General features: G+C 38.7%; 1 pseudogene; it reads right to left on the bottom strand.

Moving 5' to 3' along the window:
- Positions 1-2,337: 2,337 nt before the first annotated feature.
- Positions 2,338-24,029, bottom strand: LOC136391654 (glyceraldehyde-3-phosphate dehydrogenase-like; annotated as a pseudogene).

Below are 24,029 nucleotides of genomic sequence, written 5' to 3'. Positions count from 1 at the left end.
ATCTTAAAATATGCCACTTCTGCATAGGAATTATTTTGAGCTGAAGGCAATTGAGAGTCCCTAGACCCAGGGACAGTCTTTGCCCTCCTCTTTCCTGCCTAAAGGGGGTTACATTTCCCTTTGTGAAGGTATCTCCCCTCTCCTGTAGCAGGAAGAGGAAAGCAGTTCTTATCACCAAAGATGGAGAGTCTACACGAAGATAAGTCTGCAAAAACAAACCTTACTAAAATAACCTTGATCTTATTTTTAAGTTTTTTCACTGATTTGAGAGAAAAGCATCAACTCGTTTCATTTAGTTGTTCCATTAAGTGTGCACTCATTGACTGCTTCTCTGTTCATGCTCTGACCAGGGATCGAAGTCACTACCTCTGCATGCCAGGATGACACTTTATCCACTGAGCCACCCAGCCAGGGCCAACCTTAAACTGCTATTAATCTCCATCATATATTTTCTAGTCACTTCCCCACAATTTATTATTTCTTGAAGCCCAAACCCTCTTTCCTTAGTTAAAATGGTCTACAAGCTCCCCAGTTAGTCTCTTTGTGTTTCTTTTCTGTGAACTCCTATGCAGGTAAAACAACAATAAAATTTGTGGGTTTTCACCTGTTAATCTGTATTTTGTTGATTAAAGAGGGTAGAGGAGACAATTTTTCTCCCTGACAAGGATTTTGTCTGGTTGGAAGAGTCTATGAAGCACCATTGTAGGTCCTAGCAAAGGGCTGAAAGTCATACCCTTGGCTTTATTTTTATTCTGAAAACACATTTTCTTGACAGTGCTCTGGATTTTATTTTTGCTGAGATCTTTTCTTATTGTAAAAAACTTCCTGGATAAGTTCCAGTTAAGCTCTCTACATTTTCTCTTCATTATGCTTGAAAACAAAAGAGTGTGTCCTTTAGTTCTTAATCCTTTTACATTTTACATAGGCAGCTGGAATAAGTCAGCAGCACCTTAACACCGTCTAGAATTTCCTCAGCTAGATAATTGAATTTTATTAAGTACCTTTTTTTTTTTTTTTTTTTTTTTGAGTGATGGGCAGGGAGAGAGAGACAGCCTGACCAGGGAATTAGACCGGCAACCTCTGTGCTCTGGGATGATGCTATAACCAACCAAACTATCTGGCCAGGGCTTATTTTTTGATTTTTTAAAGAAACAGAGAGAGGGGTGGGGGAAGGAAGCACTCATTTACTGCTCCACTCAGTAGTGCCTTCCTTGGTTGCTTCCTGTGTGTGCCCTGACTGGGGATCGAACCTGCAACCTTGTCATTTCAGGATGACACTCTTAACCGACTGAGCTAATAAACCAGGGCTTAAGTACATTTCCTATTGTCCATATGACCTGAGATGAGATGACAGTGTTGCCAAATGTTCTGCCAATACATAACTAATATCTTCTTTCCTTCAGCTTCTGATAACATTTTCCTCACTTTATTCAAGACCTCACCATCAGCTTTTTATTTAATTTAATTTTTACCATCACCTTTCCCAATGCCTGTCTGGCTTATCATCTAGTCCCCAAACAAATACCACATGTTTTAGGTATTTTTGAGCCATTAACCTCTTTCTAGGTACCAAATTCTGTTCCTATCACCTATCACTGTGTCACAAACCACATCAAACTTCAAACAACTGTTTTAATATGTTCATGGATTCAGGGGCTATTCAAAAAGGGAATAGTAGATTTCTTTTGTCCATGCTGTCTGGAGCCTCAGCTGGGAATTTCTGAATGGCTGGGGGCTGGAATCACTTAGAGGCTTCTTTATTCACATATCTGGCGCCTTGTCTGAGATGACTCAAAGTCTAGGCTCACTGGAGCTGTCACTGGGGACTTTACACTTGGTCTCTACATGTGGCTTGGGCTTCCTCAGAGCTTGATGGCCAGAAGGGTAATCAGACTTCTTACAGGGTGGCTCGGGGCCCCAAGAGCACATGTTCCCAGGAAACAATGCAGAAGCTGAGGGCCTTAAATCACATTGAGTCACTTCCACCATATTACATTGGGCAAAGTAGCCTTACACTCATTCAGATTCAAGGAGGGAAGACATAGACTCTTTTTTTTTTATGGAAAGACTGTCAAAAACATGTGATCATGCTTGAAAATAGCCACATGCACACACTTGTATTAATATATGTGTGTGCATAGAATACAGACTGAAAAGAAATAGACTGAAATACAAGTGATTAATAAATAATTATTACTGTGGTATTAAAGGCACTCCCCCTTTTTCTTAGACTCTTGTACAGTTCTCAAATTTTCTTTTCTTTCTTTTTCTGGGGATATACAGGGAACTTTATTGATGGTACATGACAAGGCAGGGATCCTAAGCCCCTCCCCTTCTTCAGGGGATCTGGGATAGAAAGTGTGGAGGCCAGAAGATTCTCCATGTGTTGGGGAATTGATTGGAGGCAGGGACTCCCCAGCAGCTTAGGGTCTCACTTCTTCTCACTGGGGCTGGTGGTCCAGAAGGCTCTTGCTCCTTGGAGGCCCTGTGGACCACAATGGCCACCATCCTGTTGCTGTAGACAAATTCATTGTCATACCAGGCAATGATTTTAACAAAGTGGTCATTGAGGGCAATGCCAACCCCAGCATTGAAGGTAGAGGAGTGGGTGTCACTGTTAAAGTCACAGGAGATAACCTGGTCCTCAGTGTAACCCAGGATGCCCTTGAAGTGGCCCTCTGGTGCCTGCTCCACTACCTTCTTGATGTCATTATATTTGGCAGCTTTCTCCAGGTCACATCTACAACAGACATACTGGAAGTGGGGACAGAGAAAGCCATGCCAGTGAGCTTCCCATTCAGCTCAAGGATGACCTTGCCCACATCTTGGCAGTGCCAGTAGAAGCAGGGACTATGTTCTGGGCAGCTATTCAGCCATCACACCACAGCTTCCCAGAAGGGCCATCTACAATCTTCTGGGTGGCAGTGATGGTATGGACTGTGGTCATGAACTCCTCCACAATGCCAAAGTTGTCATGGATGATCTTGGCCAGGGGGGCCAAGCAGTTAGTGATGCAGCGGGAATTGCTAACAATCTTGAGGGAGTTGTCATACTTGTTGTTATGGTTTATACCCACCACAAACATGGGGCCATCCACTGAAGGGGCAGAGATGATGACCCTCTTGACTCCACCCTTCAAGTGAGCCCCAGCCTTCTTCAAAGTAGTGAAGACACCCGTGGACTCCACAGCATGTTCAGCACCAGCATCGCCCCATTCGATGTTGGTGGGATCTCACTCCTAGAAGATGCAGATGGAAAATCTTCCTGTTCTCAGCCTTGGCTGTGCCTTTGAATTTGCCACGAGAGAAACCATACCATCTCTCAAGTTTTCTATAAGTATATTCATTTGTAATAAATAATTATTTTATGTTTTACTTTGACAAATTTTAAGGATATTTTAAAAAAAGTAGTCCAATAAACTCTCATATACTCATTACCCAGCTACAATAAAGATCAACTCATGGTCAATCTTGCTTCATGCACATCTGTCCAACATTCTAAATAAAATGCTAAATATCATACCAATGTATTTCTAAATATTTTAGAGTGTATCATTAAAAGATACGGACACTTTTATCACTATAATACTTTAAAAACAGCACTTCTGCATAGCAAAGGAAACCATCAACAGGCCAAGGCAGTTAGTTAGCTCAGTCAGTTAGTGTCATCTTGAAACACCAAGATTATGGGTTTGATCCCTGGTGGGGCCGCATACAGGAAGCAACCAATGAATGCACAATTAAGTGGAACAACAAAACGAATGCTTCCTTCTCTCTCTCTCTGTCTCCCTTCCTCTCTCTGTCTCTCTAAAATTAATCAATAAAAAAGAAGACTAAAAAAAACCCCAACACACAAAAAAGACAATCTACTGAATAGGATAAAATATTTGCAAATCATATATTGATAAGAGGTTAATATCCAAAATATATAAAGAACTCATAGAACTCAACAGCAAAAAAAATCCAATTAAAAAATGGGCAGAGGATCTGAATACACATTTTTCCAGAGAAGAAATAAAGATAGCCAACAGACATATAAAAAGGTGTTCAACCTCACTAACAATCAGGCAAATGCAAATTAAAACTACAATGAGATACCACCTCACTCCTGTCAGAATGACTATTATCAAAAAAACAAGAAATGGGAAGTGTTGGTTGTGCAATTAACACTTTTGGTTTAACAAAAATAAAAAAGTATTGACAAGGATGTGGAAAAAAGGAAACCCTTGTGTACTATCGGTGGGAATGTAAATTAGTGCAGTCAATATGGAAAACAGTATGGAGGTCCTTCAAAATAATTAAAAATAAAACTACCATATTACTAAGCAATTCCATTTCTGGGTACACATCTAAAGAAAATGAAACACTAATTTGAAAAGATATATGCACCCTTGTGCTCACTGTAGCATTATTTACAATAGCCAAGATATGGAAGCAACCTAAGTGTCTATCAATGGATGAATGGATAAAGAAGATGTGATATATATATCACATTATTATATATATATTATTATATATATAATTATCAGCCATAATAAAAGCAAATCTTGCCATTTGTGACAACATGGATGGACCTTTGCCTGAGTTGGGTGTGGAGGTGAACAAAATGGGTGAAGGGGATCAAAAGTACAAATTTCCAATTATAAAGTGAATGTCATGGGGTTGTAACATACAGCTAAGTGACTTTAATTTATAATGTTGTACTATATCACATTTTTGAGTAGCTAGGAGAGTAGATCTTGAAATTACATTACTAGAAAAAAAATTTGGTAACTATGCATGGTGATGGATTTTAACTGGACTTGTGGTGATTATTTTGCATTATACAAATATCCAATCACTATGTTGTATACTGTAACTAATATAATGTATGTCAGTAACATATCAATAAAAATAAAAACTATTCCTTAATATCATTAAATATCTAGATTGTGTTCAAACTTACCATTGTCTCACAAGTCTTATAAGTGTTTTTATTTTATAGTTTTATTTATTTATACTAGAATACAAAAAAGGTTTATAAATTATGATAAATAATTAGGTTGTTAGGTCTTTTATGGCTGTATTAATCTATAGTGGATAGATATTAACCCTCCATGTATTTTCAAAATTTTACTTATTTACTTATTTTGAGAGACTTTTTTATTTTTAATTTTGTAATCTATTTTTTGAAGAAAACAGGTTTATTTGTCCCATGGTCTTCATTCTGGTTGTTGATTATATCATCATGGTGTATGTGTGTGTGTGTGTGTGTGTGTGTGTGTGTGTGTGTGTGTGTTTTGAAAACATGATCTGAACTGTTAGTCAGATGCAGGTCTCCTAAAATTTAACCAAAAACTATATTAAAGAGGATCAGAAGAAAAAAGTAGTAGATAAAATAAAAAACACAAAAGAAATTCATGGATATTGACATCAGGTAGAGAAAAGAAAGAAGAAAGCAAACATGTTTTGTAAATTAATAATGAAAACAGTGAGAAGTACTAACAACCAGATGGGGAGAAGGGAGATGTTATATTGAATTCATTCATGTGTTTATTCAACTAATGAGTCATTCTCTATTTACTGAACATCTGCCAAGCACAAGATTCTATGTTGTATATAATAGAGTTGCTAAAACTACTAGAGGAAAACTATAGAACATAAAAAGAAAATATTTGGAAAAGAAGTATGAAAATTTTTTTAATATTTCCCTAGACATTTGTTTGGCTTAGCACATCCCAGAACTGGAGACTGGCACAGAGTGAAGGAATGGGATACAGTAGGCTCTTGTGGATAGTCAGTTAGGTATTTATAAATAGACCTTTGTCAGAGTGGATATGAGAGTTGTCATGTCTATGCCTTGCCCACTGTCTGGGACAGGGTCTTCAGTTTTAGGTCTTGAAAACTAGCATTTACAGTAAACTAATTTAAGAAACTTTTTCAAACTTCTATTAATTTATTTTTTATTATATCTATTTTTCTTCCAAATGTGACAGTCATTGTGAAAATACAAACCATCAGAAGGAGAAATTATTAAAACTGAAAGCCCAACGTCATCCATTATTAAGTGTCTCCTAAAATTTCCAGATTCATATTATTCTTTCTTTCTATTTGCAAACATTTATAAAGTACTAAACTTCTCTGAAAAAAATTATTTTTCCTTTGGAACTTAGTTAATAACTACTTCTTAATACATAATAATTACTTCTGTTGAAAGAAGTAATTTGCCTAGAGTCACACAGCTAGTAAAAGATGGACTAAGGGTTCAAAACACAGTCTAGCTTTTTTTTTTTTTTTTTTTCGTGTTTAAAAATTAACATTTATTTTTAAGGTTGTGCTTTTTATTTTATTTTTTTATTTTATTTTATTATTATTTTTTTTAAATAATTTTATTTTTTTAATGGGGTGACATCAATAAATCAGGATACATATATTCAAAGATAACAAGTCCAGGTTATCTTGTCGTTCAATTATGTTGCATACCCACCACCCAAAGTCAGATTGTCCTCTGTCATCTTCTATCTTGTTTTCTTTGTGCCCCTCCCCACCCCCTATCCCTCTCCCATTCCCCCCTCCCCCCCCGTAACCACCACACTCTTATCAATGTCTCTTAGTTTCACTATTATGTCCCACCTACGTATGGAATAATACAGTTCCTGTTTTTTTCTGATTTACTTATTTCGCTTCGTATCATGTTATCAAGATCCCACCATTTTGCTGTAAATGTTCCGATGTCATCATTTCTTATGGCTGAGTAGTATTCCATAGTGTATATGTGCCACATCTTCTTTATCCAGTCATCTATTGATGGGCTTTTTGGTTGTTTCCATGTCCTGGCCACTGTGAACAATGCTGCAATAAACATGGGGCTGCATGTGTCTTTACGTATCAATGTTTCTGAGTTTTTGGGGTATATAACCAGTAGAGGGATTGCTGGGTCATAAGGTAGTTCTATTTTCAGTTTTTTGAGGAACCACCATACTTTCTTCCATAATGGTTGTACTACTTTACATTCCCACCAACAGTGTATGAGGGTTCCTTTTTCTCCACAGCCTCTCCAACATTTGCTGTTACCTGACTTGCTAATAACAGCTAATCGAACAGGTGTGAGGTGGTATCTCATTGCCGTTTTGATTTGCATTTCTCTAATAGCTAAAGAAGATGAGCATCTTTTCATATATCTGTTGGCCATTTGTATTTCTTCCTGGGAGAAGTGTCTATTCATATCCTCTTCCCATTTTTTTATTGGATTGTTTGTTTGTTTGTTGTAGAGTTTTATGAGTTCTTTGTATATTTTGGATATTAGGCCCTTATCTGAGCTGTCGTTTGAAAAAATCATTTCCCATTTAGTTGGCTTTCTGTTTATTTTGTTATCAGTTTCTCTTGCTGAGCAAAAACTTCTTAGTCTGATGTAGTCCCATTCATTAATTTTTGCCTTCACTTCTCTTGCCTGTGGAGTCAAATTCATAAAATGCTCTTTAAAACCCAGGTCCCTGAGTTGAGTACCTATGTCTTCTTCTATGTACTTAATTGTTTCAGGTCTTATGTTTAGATCTTTGATCCATTTTGAGTTAATTTTTGTACAGGGGGAGAGACTGTAGTCCAGTTTCATTCTTTTGCATGTGGCTTTCCAGTTTTCCCAGCACCATTTATTGAAGAGGCTTTCTTTTCTCCATTGTGTGTTGTTGGCCCCTTTATCAAAAATTATTTGACTATATATATGTGGTTTTATTTCTGGACTTTCTATTCTGTTCCATTGGTCTGAGTGTCTATTTTTCTGCCAATACCATGCTGTTTTGATTGTCGTGGCCCTATAATAGAGTTTGAAGTCAGGTATTGAAATGCCCCCAGCTTCATTCTTTTTCTTTAGGATTGCTTTGGCTATTCGGGGTTTTTTATAGTTCCATATAAATCTGATGATTTTTTGCTCTATTTCTTTAAAAAATGTCATTGGAAGTTTGATGGGAATTGCATTAAATTTGTATATTGCTTTGGGTAATATAGCCATCTTGATTATATTTCTTCTTCCTAGCCAAGAACAAGGTATATTCTTCCATCTCATTATATCTTTTTCGATTTCCCTTAACAATGGTTTATAGTTTTCATTATATAAGTCCTTTACATTCTTTGTTATGTTTATTCCTAAGTATTTTATTTTTTTTGTTGCAATGGTGAAGGGGATTGTTCTTTTGAGTTCCTTCTCAGTTGTTTCATTGTTGGCATATAGAAAGGCTATTGACTTCTGTATGTTAATTTTGTATCCTGTGACCTTACTGTATTGGCTTATTGTTTCTAGTAGTCTTTTTGTGGATTCTTTGGGGTTTTCGATGTATAGGATCATATCATCTGCAAAAAGTGATACCTTTACTTCTTCTTTTCCAATATGGATGCCTTTTATTTCTTTGTCTTGTCTGATTGCTCTGGCTAGAACCTCTAGTACCACATTAAATAAGAGTGGAGAGAGTGGACAACCCTGTCTTGTTCCTGATTTAAGGGGGAAAGCCTTCAGTTTAGTGCCATTTAATATGATGTTAGCTGATGGTTTATCATATATGGCCTTTATCATGTTGAGATATTTTCCTTCTATACCCATTTTGTTGAGAGTCTTAAACATAAAATTGTGTTGTATTTTATCGAAAGCCTTTTCTGCGTCTATTGATAAGATCATGTGGTTTTTGTTCTTTGTTTTGTTGATATGGTGTATTACATTAACCGTTTTACGTATGTTGAACCATCCTTGAGATTCTGGGATGAATCCCACTTGATCATGATGTATTATCTTTTTAATATGTTGTTGTATTCGATTTGCTAGTATTTTGTTTAGTATTTTAGCATCTGTATTCATTAGAGATATTGGTCTGTAGTTTTCTTTTTTTGTGCCATCCTTGCCTGGTTTTGGTATGAGGGTTATGTTGGCTTCGTAAAATGTGTTTGGAAGTATTGCTTCTTCTTCAATTTTTTGGAAGACTTTCAGTAGAATAGAAACCAAGTCTTCTTTGAATGTTTGATAAAATTCACTGGTATAGCCGTCAGGGCCTGGACTTTTATTTTTGGGGAGGTTTTTAATGTTTTTTTCTATTTCTTCTCTACTGATAGGTCTGTTTAGGCTTTCTGCTTCTTCTTGACTCAGTCTAGGAAGGTTGTATTTTTCTAGGAATTTATCCATTTCTTCTAGGTTGTTGAATTTAGTGGCATAAAGTTTTTCATAGTATTCTACAATAATTCTTTGTATATCTACGGTGTCCGTGGTGATTTCTCCTCTTTCATTTTGGATTTTGTTTATATGAGTTCTTTCTCTTTTTTCCTTGGTAAGTCTTGCCAAGGGTTTGTCAATTTTGTTGATCTTTTCAAAGAACCAGCTCCTTGTTCTATTAATTTTTTCTATAGTTTTTCTGTTCTCTAATTCATTTATTTCTGCTCTGATTTTTATTATCTCCTTTCTTCGGCTGGTTTTGGGTTGTCTTTGTTCTTCTTTTTCTAGTTCCTTAAGGTGGGAAGTTAAGTGGTTCACTTGGGCTCTCTCTTGTTTGTTCATATATGCCTGAAGTGATATGAACTTCCCTCTTATCACTGCTTTTGCTGCATCCCATAGATTCTGATATGTCGTATTGTCATTTTCATTAGTCTGTATATATCTTTTGATCTCTGCACTTATTTCTTCTTTGACCCATTCATTTTTTAAAAGTATGTTGTTTAGTTTCCACATTTTTGTGGGATTTTTTTCCTCTTTTTTGCAGTTGAATTCTAGTTTCAAGGCTTTATGATCAGAAAATATGCTTGGTACAACTTCGATTTTTCTGAATTTGCTGATGTTGTTTTTGTGGCCCAACATATGGTCAATTCTTGAGAATGATCCATGTACACTGGAGAAAAATGTATACTCAGTCACTTTGGGATGAAATGTCCTGTAGATGTCTATCATATCCAGGTGCTCTAGTGTTTTGTTTAAGGCCACTATGTCTTTGTTGATTCTCTGTTTGGATGACCGATCTAGAGCCATCAGCGGTGTATTGAGGTCTCCAAGTATGATTGTGTTTTTGTCAGTTTTTGTTTTAAGATCAATAAGTAGCTGTCTTATATATTTTGGTGCTCCTTGGTTTGGTGCATATATATTAAGAATTGTTATGTCTTCTTGATTCAGTGTCCCCTTAGCCATTATGAAATGGCCATTTTTGTCTCTGAGTACTTTTCCTGTCTTGTAGTCAGCATTATCCGATATGAGTATTGCTACACCTGCTTTTTTTTGGATGTTATTTGCTTGGAGTATTGTTTTCCAGCCTTTCACTTTGAATTTGTTTTTATCCTTGTTACTTAGATGAGTTTCCTGTAGGCAGCATACAGTTGGCTTTTCTTTTTTAATCCATTCTGCTACTCTGTGCCTTTTTATTGGTGAGTTTAATCCGTTTACATTTAGTGTAATTATTGATACTTGTGGGTTTCCTATTGCCATTTTATATCTTGCTTTCTGTTAGTTTTGTGTCTTGTTTGATCCTTCTCTTTTGTTTTTCTATCTTTTGTTTTTATTTGGTTGTATTCCATACATCTTTCCACTGTTGCTATCTTTTTTATCTCATGTGCTTCTGTGGTGGTTTTTTCAATGGTGGTTACCTTTGAGTAATGAAAAGGGTCCCTACCCTGTTCATTGTAGCGAACTATTTTGTGAGTACTTTTGCACTCCATCGTCCTTTGCTACTGTTAATCTCCATCTTCTCCCCCTCTTTCTTTTTGTTGTTGTCACAGTTTAAATTTGGTTTTATTGTGTTCTTCTTGGAGCTTTTACTTGTGGCTCTGTTTTTTTTTGTTCTTTATATCTGATTGGAGAACCCCCTTTAGTAATTCCTGGAGTGGGGGTTTTCTGATGATAAATTCCCTCATCTTTTCTGTATCTGTGAATGTTTTTATTTCTCCTTCATATTTGAAGGATAGCTTTGATGGGTATAGTATTCGTGGCTGAAAGTTCCTCTCTTTCAGGACTTTAAATATTGGGGTCCATTCTCTTCTAGCTTGTAGAGTTTCTGCTGAGAAATCTGATGATAATCTAATGGGCCTTCCTTTATATGTTGTATTCTTCTTTTCCCTGGCTGCCTTGAGAATTTTTTCTTTGCTGTTGGTTTGTGTCAATTTCATTATGATGTGCCTTGGAGTAGGTTTGTTGGGGTTAAGAAAACTCGGAGTTCTGTTTGCTTCTTGAACTTGAGGCTTTAGTTCTTTCCACAGGCTTGGGAAGTTCTCATCTATTATTTGTTTGAGTATGTTCTCCATTCCATTTTCTCTCTCTTCTCCTTCTGATATACCTATTATTCTTATGTTATTCTTTTTGATGGAGTCAGATAATTCTTGTAGGGCTATCTCATTTTTTTTAATTTTTGAGTCTCTTTCTTCTTCTCTCTGTTGTGCCTCAAGTTGCTTGTCTTCTATTTCACTAATCCTCTCTTCTATCTGACCTGTTCTATTAGCTAAGCTTGTTACTTCGTTTTTCAGCTCGTGAATTGAGTTTTTCATCTCTGTTTGATTTGTTTTTATAGTTTCAATTTCCTTGGACATATATTCTTTGTGTTCATTGAGTTGTTTTCTGAGCTCCCTAAATTGCCTTTCTGTGTTTTCTTGTATATCTCGGAGGATTTTTAGGATTTCTATCTTGAATTCTCTGTCATTTAGCTCCAAGGTTTCCAATATATTAAATTTTTTCTCCATAGATTTTTCCTCATCTAGCTGTGTTACCTCTCTTTCTTTTGTATCCATGATATTCGATTTTCTCTTCCTTAATGGCATCTGAGGGTGGTTTTGTTGATAGTATTAATGAGATTTAATAAAGAATAAAAAGTTTTAAAAAATAATAAAAAAAAATCGAAAAAAGTTGTTTTTTTTTTAAAAAAAATTAATAATGAAATAAAGAAAAATAAAATAAAATAAAAATTAAAAAAAAAAAAAAAAAGGAAATTATTCCCCCCCTCCTTTTTTCCTCTCCTCTCCTCTCCCCTCTTTCTTGATAAAATCTTGTGGTGGACTGTGAATTATAACAAACAATGCCTGTGATGGAGGGCCTGAATTGGGGAAAAGTAATAAAGGGGCAAACAAAAAACAAAAAACAAAAAAAAAAGAAAAAAGAAGAAAAAAAAAAAAGAGCGTATGGACCCACAAAAAGCAAATAAGGAAAAAATTTGGGTCAAGAATAAAATGATTTGCTTTTAGGTGTTGGTTGTCTAAGAGTTATGATGAGAGGATTAAGAGGAAAATGGAGAAATGGGGGGACAAATTAAAAAATTACTATTGTATTTAGTGGAACAAGAACTAGATAATATGGAGAGCCAGGGATGGGAGCACTGCTAGTGAGTTAAAAAGGTGAAGTAAAAACCCCCCAGAATGCCACAAACATAAGTTTGAGTCCCAGATAAGATAATTTGTTTGTTATTGAGGTTTGAGTGAGAGGAGATGTAAAGGAGAAAGGAAGAAACTAATATAGAGGGAGAAAAGAAAGAGAGAGAGAAAAAAAAAAAAAGAGGGAACCACTAAAAGAAGAAAAAAGAAAGGAGAGAGAGAGAGAGAGAGTTAAGGGTTTTGGAGTGCAACCCTCATAGAGAGAAAGGAAGAGAAGAGAAAAGATAATGGGAGATGTAACACTTATGGGTAGTGTAGTTCAAGGAGAGGAGAGAGTAAGACCGGTAGAGAGTTAATCGGCCAAATTGGAGGAGGAAAAAAAAAGTATCAAGAATGAAGATAAGAGAAACAAACGAACAAATATAATAAAATGGGATAGGTTATATAGTCTGCAGATTATTCTTGATTTTGAGAGGTTATTTTCTTGCTTTTTCTTTTCTCTCCCTCTTCCTGGTCGGTGACTCTGTACCCCGGGTTTTGCCCCTTTGCCACGCTCAGGTGGAGGTTTGCAGTTGATAAGTCTCTATGGCAATGTCATGTATTGTGCTTTAGTCTCGTTGGCAGTCTAGGCTATTAGCATTTATAGGCTCCGACAGTGAGAGTGTCCGTGTTCCTAGAGCCTTTCTCCTAGTCTTTCCTTCTTCAATTAGTAGCCTGATAATCCAGCTATGGGGTTGCTGCTGCCTCTGCCTGGATAGTAAGAGGCTCAAAGAGCTGGCAACTCCCCACTCTATTTCCACTCAGCACAGGGCTCTGGGTAAGGCTCAGTTAGTCAGAGCTGCTAGCATAATCAGGCGGGCTTTCCGGCCATTCAAAGACCTCTGGCTCTGCCACTCTGTCCGGTAACACAAGCGGGTGCCCACTTCCGGGGCGCTTGGAGGAAACTCTCACTCACTGGCTGCGCGCGCAGACCAGGATATCCGGCCAGCAGTCTCACGCTCTGAGTGAAACCCCCAACCGCAGGGAAAAATTGCAGCGTTGGAATTGAGTCTCGCTCCGTCCCCGTGCGCGAATTTTGCAAGGCGCTGGGGCGGCCCGAGATTCCGCTTTGGCCCACACAAAGGCCCCTGACTCTGCCCCTCTGTGCGATAACACGGGCGCGCACTGCCAAGGCACTCGGAGGAATCGCTCACTCCTTATCTGCGCGCGCAAACCAGGATATGAGGCCGGCCGCGTTTCCCTCTGAGTGAAATACCCTCCGGCACGGAAAATCTCCACCGTTGGAATTAGTTCTCACTCCCTCCCGTGCGTGGCTTTCCCAGGGTGCTGGGGCTGCCCAGAGACTCTGCCCTCGGCCCACAGAAAGGCCTCTGACCCTGCCTCTCCGTGAGGCAACACGGGGACTGACTCCCGGGGCCTAGGAAGAAATCTCTCGCCCACTAACTGCGCACCAGCCAGGAGACCGGGTAAAATGGCCGCGCCGCTTGTCTTTCTTTGTTTGGGTTTGGCGCGAGTGTTAGCTTGTATTGCCCGGGTTGCCACAGGTTCAGATTTTCCTCGGCTTGGATCTCCGTGCCACAGCCTGGTTCGGCTGTTTGTTTCGCGGCCTGGATGTATTCACCCCCTTTGCCCGCCTCAGTTTCTATATTCACAGTTACCAGAGAAAGCCGCCCTGTTTAGGTTAGTGAGGAAGGCGGAGCATTTCTTACTCCCTATTTCCTTCGGGGTTTGGTTATATATTTAGCCTATTTTTCACTCAATCATACCTTTGGGTGTATTGCGAAGCATCTGGAAGCTCCAAGTATAGGTTTTTCTGTTTCTGGTTGAAGATCTTGTTGAGTTTTGGGGGAGATTTATCGGTATCGCTTCCTACCCCGCCATTACTCTGACGTCATCTCCAGTCTAGCTTTTAAGAGCACGTGCTGTAAGGGCTTTCTAGAGCAGTGCTAGCCAATAGAAGTATCTGAATCACAGCTGTAATTTAAATTTTTTAGTAATTGATGCTAATATATTTCTTTTCACCCAATATATCAAATTATTATCATTTAATCATCTAAACAATATGAAAATTATTAATGAGACATTTAATATTGTTTCATGCCGAGTCTTCTAAATTTGATGTGTATTTTGCACTTTCAAGGTATCTCAGTTTGGAATCATCACATTTTAAGTGCTCAGTAGCCATGTGTGGCTATGGCTACTCTACTGAATGATGTCAGGCTAGGGAGTTTTATTTGTTCATTCAACTGATGCTTAGTGTAGGCCCATTATGTGCCAACCATCATGGTGTATGCTGGAGAATCTATGATAACTGAGATATGAACCTTACATTCTAGTTGAACAGGCAGAGAAAAACAATTTAAAAATAGAGTAAGTATACACCATATATGAGATAATGTTGAGATCGTGACCATGATTATGAAAAAAAAGAAAAGAAACAGAGATATATAGAGAATTAGTAGAGGTCTACTTTAGATAAGGTAACTAGGAAAGGTATTTTGGCAGAAGTGACATTAGACTAAAGAACCAGGTAACAAAAGCAATAATGAGCCTGACCAGTGGTGGCACAGTGGATAGATCATTGACCTAGAATGCTGAAGTCCCCTGTTTGAAACCCTGAGATCACTGGCTTCAGTGTAGCTTGTTGGCTTGAGTGTGGGCTTGTCAGTTTGAGCACAGGGTGACTGGCTTGAGCATAGGATCATTGACATGACCCCAAGGTCGCTGACTTGAGTAAGGGGTCACTGGCTCAATGTGAGTCCTTGGGTCAAGGCACACATGAGAAGCAATCAATGAACAACTAAAGTGAAGCAACTACGAGTTGATGCTTCTCAATCTCTCCCTCTTCCTTCCTTCCCCCCTTCTCTCTCTCTTTAAAAAAAAAGCAATTAAATAAAAGCAATAATGAAGACAACAGGCTGATTAATTCAGAGCTTATTATACTCCAGGTGCTGATTTCCATAAATGTTATCTTCAAAAAAATTTAATAGGCTAGGTCTGTTACTATCCCCATTTTTTAAATGAGTAGACTGGAGTGAAAGACGTTTAGTAAATTGCCCAAGTTTACACAGTGACTGTGAAGGAGCCACTTAAGCCAGCCTGAGGAAGAAGAGCTGTCCATGCTGATGAATTTGAGTGTGAAGGTCTCAGGACCACAGTAGCAGTCTACATAGTGGCCCCCACCCACCTCCAGATCCTAATCCAGGCATGACCAACATACGGCCCGTGGGCCGGATCTGGCCCGTGTAATGAGTTTATATGGACCACGATTAAATTTTTAATATTTTCTGCTACTTTAAAATCTCAGCTACTCAGAAGCGGAAGCGTCTTTGATGATTGGAAATCAAGATATTTAAAAACATAAGTGATACGTGGAAAAGAATTCCGTGTGTGACTAATCTAGGGTTAACTTCCAATAATTGGTTGAATGGATTCATGATACTTCTTTATTTTTAAAAAAATTCCATTATAAAGATTTACAACTTTTGTACTCGTCTGTACTTGATATAAACTGTTTGACATTTAACGGCGATGTGAAACCCACATTCTTTTAGGCGGAGTTTGCCAGTGTGCACCCAAGGTCAAACAATTCGTTATTTTTGTGGTCAAGTGTGCTGAATCAAGTGGCATTGTAGCATAGACAATAGCTGCAGTTGATAACTGAAAATGTGTTCAGGCTGTTTGTAAAACAAAATAATTGTTTTATTTGTGATATAACCCCTTCAAGCTCATTCTATTAATTAAATATTGTTTCGATTGATTGTAATACAGTTTGGATATTTATACAGTATGTAATTATAATTTGTATATATAATTTTATTATAATTAAAATTATATTTTATTAAAATAATATTGTATATTAAAAATGTTTTTCACTCACATTTATTCATAAATAAATTACATAATAAAATTTTGTTTACTTAAATGAATCATTTTTGTATTTAACATTTTTTAATTTTAATATTTTGTCCGGCCTGTGAAAAAAGTTTTTTTTCTAATCTGGCCCGGGGGCAAAAACTGTTGGCCACGCCTGTCCTAATCCCTGGAACCTGGGAATGTTGCTTTATAGGGCAAAAGGGACTCTGCAGATGTAATTAGATTACAAATCTTTAGATGGGGACATTATCTGGGCAGTCCCAATGTCATCACAGGGTCTTTATTAGAGGGAGGCAGAGGGGGATTGGACCTCAGTTGATGTAATGACTATGAAAGCAAGAGGTTGGAGTGCCGGGAGGAAGGGCAGGAGCCAGGGAATGCAGGCCTCCAAAGCTGGAAAGACAAGGAAACAGACTCACCCCAGACGTGTCCAGAAGTAACGCAGCCCTGCTGACACTTTGATTTTAGACAACTGACCACCAGAACCATGAGAGAATGAACATGTGCTGTGTTAAACCACTCAGTGTGGTGATTTGATGGCTGTAATATGGCAAGTGCAGGAACTGTATGCTTTCTTGCTGTGTGCTCTTTCTGGCCTCCAGATCTTCACCTGGCTGTTTTCTTGTCACCAGCTCCCTCCCCCAGGCCCTGCTCTACAGCTTGCCCACTTCATGCTCTGCTATGACTTCCCTGAGTGCCCCAGGCTTGGTTTTTCCTTCCTCTATGTTCCTGAGCACTTAATGTACATCACTTATGCTATTGTATTATAATGCGCCCTGTTACTTGTCTGAACCTTTCTTTAAAAAAAAAAAAAAGATTTTATTTATTGATTTTAGAGAGGAAAGACAGAAAGAGAAAGGTCGAGGAGGGAGGAGAGGGAAACATCAACTCGCAGTTGCTCCTGGCATGTGCCTTGACTGGGCAAGCCCAGGGTTTCTAACTAGTGACCTCAGCGTTCCAGATCAGTGCTTTATCCACTGTGCCACCATGGGTCAGGCCGAGTCTTGCTTTTGAAGATGAACTTCCTGAGGGTAGGGAACCTATATTTTGCCTCTTTCCATCCTTAGTAACTGGCACAGGGACTGAATGAAGCAGTCCATTCAGTTTTATAGACTAAAAACAAACAAACAAACAAACAGAAAAACACAATATGGAATCACACCATGTAAAGTTCCCAAAACAAGGCAACATGCTCAGCAGCCCCTGGCATTCTGGGGCCATGTTCTGACATCCCCAAAAGGGTGGCACATTGTTCCAGGAAGATTTCCCATTCCCTTCTAGTCTGACCTTGAACTGTTGGGTTTGAGGGCATCCTAAGTCAGACAGCTTCCCCAAGTACTGTTCAGTGTGACCCCACACCATTATTGCCAGTTGCTGGTGCCCTCCAGGTCCACCAATGATTAATGAGGTGAAGAAGGTTTTACAAACTTCTCAGAGCACACTGAATTATAGCTTGATAAACTTGCTGCACTTTCTGTAGGAAAAGTGACAATTTAGTTAATGTTCTTTTAAATTATGCCCATTTTTTTTTAATTTTTTTATTCATTTTTAGAGAGGACAGAGAGAGAGAGAGAGAGACAGAGAGAGGAGAGAGAGAAGGGGGGAGGAGCTGGAAGCATCAACTCCCATATGTGCCTTGACCAGGCAAGCCCAGGGTTTTGAACCGGCGACCTCAGCATTTCCAGGTCAACGCTTTATCCACTGCGCCACCACAGGTCAGGCTGCCCATTTTTTTTCTTAACCTAAAGTTCAAATAAGAAAAAAAAATTAAAAACCATCTGTAATCTTTCTACTCAGAATTAACCATTGATAACATTTTAGAAAGTTTATTGTTAATTTTGAAATTAGTACACTCTCATTGTCAAAAACATAAACAGTTCAGAACATAAAGTAAAGCATAAAAGAATGCCTAATTCCACTCCCCAGAGTTAACTACCATTAATATTTGGTGATAGTTTTGTCTAGCTTTTAAAATGAAACTAAAATAACTCCTAAAAAAATATAAGAGCTCAACAATAGTAATGAAAACATATACAAAAATTCCCCTAATCCCCAAAATTTACCTATTAAAATAAATTTTTTGAATTTAAAAATATATTTTATTTATTGATATATTTTTTAGTTTTATTTTATTAATTTTTAATTCATTGGGGTTAATAAAATTACATAGGTTTCAGGTATATAGTTCTTGTTTTGTTTTTTGTTTGTTTGTTTTGTTTTTTACAGGAACAGGGAGAGTCAGAGAGAGGGATAGACAGATAAGAACAGAGAGAGATGAAAAGCATCAATCATCAGTTTTTTGTTGCGACACCTTAGTTGTTCATTGATTGCTCTCTCATATGTGCCTTGACCGCGGGCCTTCAGCAGACCGAGTAACTTCTTGCTCGAGCCAGCGACCTTGGGTCCAAGCTGGTGAGCTTTTTGCTCAAGCCAGATGAGCCCGCACTCAAGCTGTTAACCTCGGGGTCTTGAACCTGGGTCCTCTGCATCCCAGTCCGACACTCTATCCACTGCGCCACCACCTGGTCAGGCACAGGAATACAGTTCTATAATACATCATTTGTGTATTGTGTGTTTACCACCCCCCAAATCAAGTCTCCTTCCATCATCATTTATCCCCCCTTTACTCTCTTCTACCTCCCCCACTTCCCTTGCCCTCTGGTAATCACCAGTCTGTATCTATGAGTTACAGAGAACAGAGTGGCAGCTGTCAGAGGAGAAGGAAGGGGTTTGGGGGCTGTGTGGAACAGGTGGAAAGAAAAGGTAAAAACAAAACAAAACAGTGAACAGTTTAAATAATCATGGAAGAGATTAGCTTTGCAACTGCTCATGAGCCCTGTGGACACACAACTCTTTCAGAGATTCAGTATACAATGGACGAGGACAACGGGATGGATGATAACTCTCCCAATACTTGATCAGCATTGGGTGGTTACCCATATAATACTTGCATTGGTGAAAATAACAAAGGTGGGAAAGATCTTAATTGGTTTTATAGTAACTGGCTGAACTAAGGAAAGAAACCTGGAGTGTTGAGTTTTCATTTCTGGTTTCTGCTCCACTTCTCATCATGGAGGAATTGACGGCTCTGCGGGGCTGTGAGTGATAGCTTGGATAAATAAATAGTATGTGTGAAGTGATTTTATTTACCATCCAAGGTTAAACAAAGTTCAAGGTGAAACTATAGACTTTACCTGTCAATATGGCCTTTGTTGTGACTATTTTCAAGAATATAGACTCTGTGGCTGATTTCTTTTCTTTGAACATACTCTATGCATACTTTCCAGAAGCAGTTACAGAGCTGACCTTGAAAAAGCAACTTTCTTATTTCTGGAGAAACTGGTTACATTTGCAAAACAGGTTGAAGAGGTTAACATCTGAAATGAATTTCTTATTTGCCTATTGATTTTCATGAGTGTGGAAGACTCAAACTTCACGAACAATAGTGAGAACCTTGAAAAATTCACACTCACCACACATTAGCTTTACCCCTGGATTTTGCTTTTTGTAAATATTTTTACCATGATCTTTTGGATGTGAGTGGCTGTGTTAGCACTAGCAGTTTCCAGACCTCTGTATTACAGCCATGGGGACATGATTCTGAGCCCAAGAGTACAGCAGTGGCATGCGTTTCAGCGATTTTGTAAACACCCAATCACCTTTTACTTGAAATGCCTCCTGTGGTTTCTATATTCTATAATGACTCTTCTCAGGTAAAGGACATAAATATAATTCAGTCATTGCCCTTATAAACTTACTATTGGGCAGACAGACAAAACTCGAGTAGGAAGCTAATGAAGGCACTGTGGCCGTAAAGAGGAAGAGTGTGATGCGTGAAGGGGTGCTTCAGTTATCTCTGCTGCAGACCATACCACCCCCAAACTTAGGGACTCATTTTTCTCACAGTTTTGTGGACTAACTGGGCTTGGTTGGGCAGGTCTGTTGGTCTCATGTCCTTGCAGTCAGATGGTGACTGCGGCTGGAGTTTTCCACAGGCTCATTTGAGACGCTGGGATGGTGGGCCTTTATCCCTCTCTCTGTTTCCTTAACGTCTCTCCTCTCCAGGCAGCTGCTTCAGAGGCACTTCGTTCAGTCTTTCCAGAAAGGAGGTTGGGGACCTGACATGGTAGTCCAGGGTTCCCCAATCACACCTGTGGAAGCTACCAGGTCTTCCCTAAGTGGTTGGTCCAGAACTGGCCCAGCATCAATTTTGTTTGTTTCCTGATTAAAGTGAGTCACAGGTCCAGCGCGGTTCCATGTGGGTAGGCACTACATAAAGATATAAACACTAGGAGATATGACTCACTGGGGGTTGTCTTGGAAATTAGCTACCACAGAGGGGACACTCTGGGGAAGTAGGGATGTTTCCTGGAGAACATCCAATGGTCAATGAACTAACAGACTTGATTAGAAGACCCAGAGCCTGGTCCAGAACCTAGCATAGCTATTACTTAATAAATGGTAATGTAAAAAATAATGGAAGAAAAGAAGAAAGGCAGGCAAACATAGGATGTATAAGTTGGTGGGCCCTTCCAGACAAGGGCAAAAGAACATTGTTTAGGGGCAGAACCGTGGTTTTCAGGACCTGCATGTATACCTATGGGCTTGAGAACAGAGGGGCCTGAGAGTCCACGCTGGGGAATTGGAACTTGACCCTTCAGACTGTGGAGGCTACTGAACAGTTTTAGGTAACAGAGAGGCATTGATCACAATCACATACTACAAGGATTCCTCTCGGGCCTAAGTGAAGTGTGCGGCTGGTCTGGGGAAGATGGTGCTAGGGAAACTGAGACCAGTTAGGCTGCTGTAGTGTACCTGGTAAGGGTGCAAGATAGTGTTTGAAAAAAAACTGTGGCAGAGAAGAAGCAGAGGAGGACCCAGACTGAGAGTCCTGAAAGGGAGAATAAACAGTCCCAATATTCTGTGATTTGTGGTGTGACCAAAAGGGTTTAAACATACATGAGGACATTTGTCTTAATATAGTGCATATTCCTCCATAAATTTATTATAAATTATGAGTATGTATACATATGTATGTATGTATGTATATATCCATGCACAATTTAAAAATAAATACAATATAAGAAATAGTACGTTCCCAGAGTTTCTGATGTAAAATAAAATGTGAACTTTGTGCTGCTAATGGAATATATTGCCACTATCAGACACAGCGCTGATTGCAGTCTCTCACTGAAGTGAACAGGAAGCTGAAACAAAGAAACAAGTCCGTTGTCCTGCTCTCAGCCTTCAAGTCTTCCTCTAGGGCATGCTAATGATTGGCAAATAAGAACCAGTAGCCACTTGCCAAAAGAGAAATGTACTAGTTTTCCATCTTGGCTCAGCTCCTGCATCTCAAAGGAGAGCTCCAAAGGGTGGATTTGATGCCGAGAAATAAGAGCTTAACAATCATATCTGAGTGTAAAAGTATTTGAGCCTTGGCCAGAGGGCTAAGTTGGTTGGAACATCATCCTGATATGGAGAGGTTGCTTGTTCGATCCCTGGTCAGGGTACATACAGAAACAGATTTCTGTCTCTCTCACTCTCTCAAATAAATACCTAAAAATGAAGCCCCCACTGATTTAGAGGAAGGGGTGGTCCAGTGTTTTATAACCATATATAACATTTGGGGTTGACTTTCCTATCAATATACTTTTCATGAAAAAAGAGACTTAAAGATACCAAGTCATTCCACACCGTTCAGAAGGGTGATGAATGGTAAACAGATGATAGAACTTACAGCAGAGTTATTGTTGTGTAATTATCACTAGGGGTGAGAGTTCAGTGTGTTCTGTAATGTAGACAGAAATCTTGTGTGCATGCATATATACTGCTTACAAAAATTAGGGGATATTTTATCGCTTTGTATTCATTTTGAAATATCCCCTAACTTTTGTGAGCAGTATATTTAAGGTGTTCAATGCTCTGTGTGGAATGACTTGAAGCAATTCAACTTGAAGTTGAATTATAAAATGTTTTATAAAATTATAACAGAAATTATAAAGCTACCTGTGCTTTTAAATTAGAAAGCTACCTGTGCTTTCAAAAGCCATGACATTTTGCTTATGTTAATGAAACAAACGGCAATAACATTTTACTATGCCCATTCTATCTCATGATTATAAATCTAACACACTTTAATAAGAGAACCTGGCATTGATAAGTTATCATTAGGTAGACCAAAAGATCCATATAGGCTAGTTACTTTCACTCTTAGGACCACTATCACAGCCACTGTTTACAGAGCTTGACCTCCCCTTCTTCCCAGAGTTACCTGTAGACCCTTTCCCACTGCTCAAGCTGTTCACAGGGAGCAATGAGGGCTGGCTGCCTGCTGAGTGGGCCTCACTCCTGCTTCCTTCGCAGGAGGCCCTTTTGCTGCCTGCTGCTCTGACGCAGTTTCCCATTAGGTTTATTGCTCCCACATTTAGATTGTTAGAGTTTTGGGTTTTTTTTCAAGTTGCATTTGAGTAAAATTTGGTTCAGTGTCAACCAGACCTTTTCTCTTCTGACCCTTCTTCAAGTGAATTTTCTAGGTGACTTTGTTGACATGAAAAATCTTAGTTTTAAACTTTTTTTAGAAAGAAAAAAAATGAAGTTAGCTATGCAAGCATGCCATACTTTAGCAATCAGCTTGTACCAAAGTTCCACTCTGTGTTTTCTAAAGACAGTTTTACCTGCCTTTGAACATTGTGTCCAAGAATTGAGACAGTTACCTTAAGTAGACAGTTTACATCAGTAGCAATGTCATTGAACATTTGAGAGATGGTCGTTCCGTTGGGGGGAGAAAGAGTATATACAAACAGGTCCCCAGTTCCTAGGCACACACTGATTGATCACTGTTACCACTGCAACCCACATAAAACACCCTAATCACATGCACACAAACATACATAAGCCCTACAGGCATAGTCAGACACAAAGAGACAGAGAGACATCTCGAGACACAAACATCACACCTACAGACACACAGATCTAGAGAGGGAGGGAGGGAGGAGAGAGAAAGAAAGAGAGAGAGAGAGAGAGAGAGAGAGAGAGAGAATATAAATGAGGGAATTAAGAACCAGCTGATTTCACCAACTTGAAAGGACAGTGCAAGACTTAGATTTCATTCAAACGTAAACGCATTGAAGTGAATTAGTTGAAGGAGAGGATACAGATAGGGTGACAGTGCTCGCCAAAAGGGGCTAAAATTATTTTGAGAAATTGAAACAGCCTTTGTTGTTCAAAAGGAGAAATTTGGAGAACTCGAGTGACTCCTATTTACTCTGGTAACTTTACTGTTAATCCATTCTGCATGACCTCGCTTTTTTAAATTGTGAGTGCTTCTCTGGTAAGCACTGCACGACTTACAGTGGTGCGGTGCAGAGTTGGAACCCAATAAATGCTGGCTGCTGAATCCATTCAGGCGCCAGTCAGAAAGGTGCAAGTGAATTACAGGCATCAGACCGGCTTTAAAAATATAAGTAAAAAAATATAACTATAGGCAAGCAGAACCCAAAATCATCATCAGCTCTCAAATGTTTTTGCAACGTTATGAATTTAGCTTTTTTAAAACTTCATTTCACCGATTTCTCTTTATTGTATTTATTCATTTTCTTGATTTTTAAAGAGAGAGAGGAATGGGATGAGGGAAGGAGGGAGGAAAGGTGAGAGAGAGAGAGAGTGCTCTAACCAACCCAGCCATCCAGCTGCAGCTGAATTTAGCTTTTAAGGAAATAAATTCTTTAACCATTCTACAGGAAGAAATACATCGCAGAAGAGATTTCGTTTGCTGTGCACAATTTCTGTGCAATGCACTGTGCGATGCGACACTACTCACAGAGTCTCCCAGTTCTGGATTCGTCCACATAACGCCAT

This window comes from Saccopteryx leptura, chromosome 2 (genome assembly GCF_036850995.1).
Source record: "Saccopteryx leptura isolate mSacLep1 chromosome 2, mSacLep1_pri_phased_curated, whole genome shotgun sequence".
Lineage (NCBI taxonomy): Eukaryota > Metazoa > Chordata > Mammalia > Chiroptera > Emballonuridae > Saccopteryx > Saccopteryx leptura.
The sequence above is the reverse complement of the archived record's forward strand: the minus strand, read 5'-3'. Positions and strand labels throughout refer to the sequence as shown.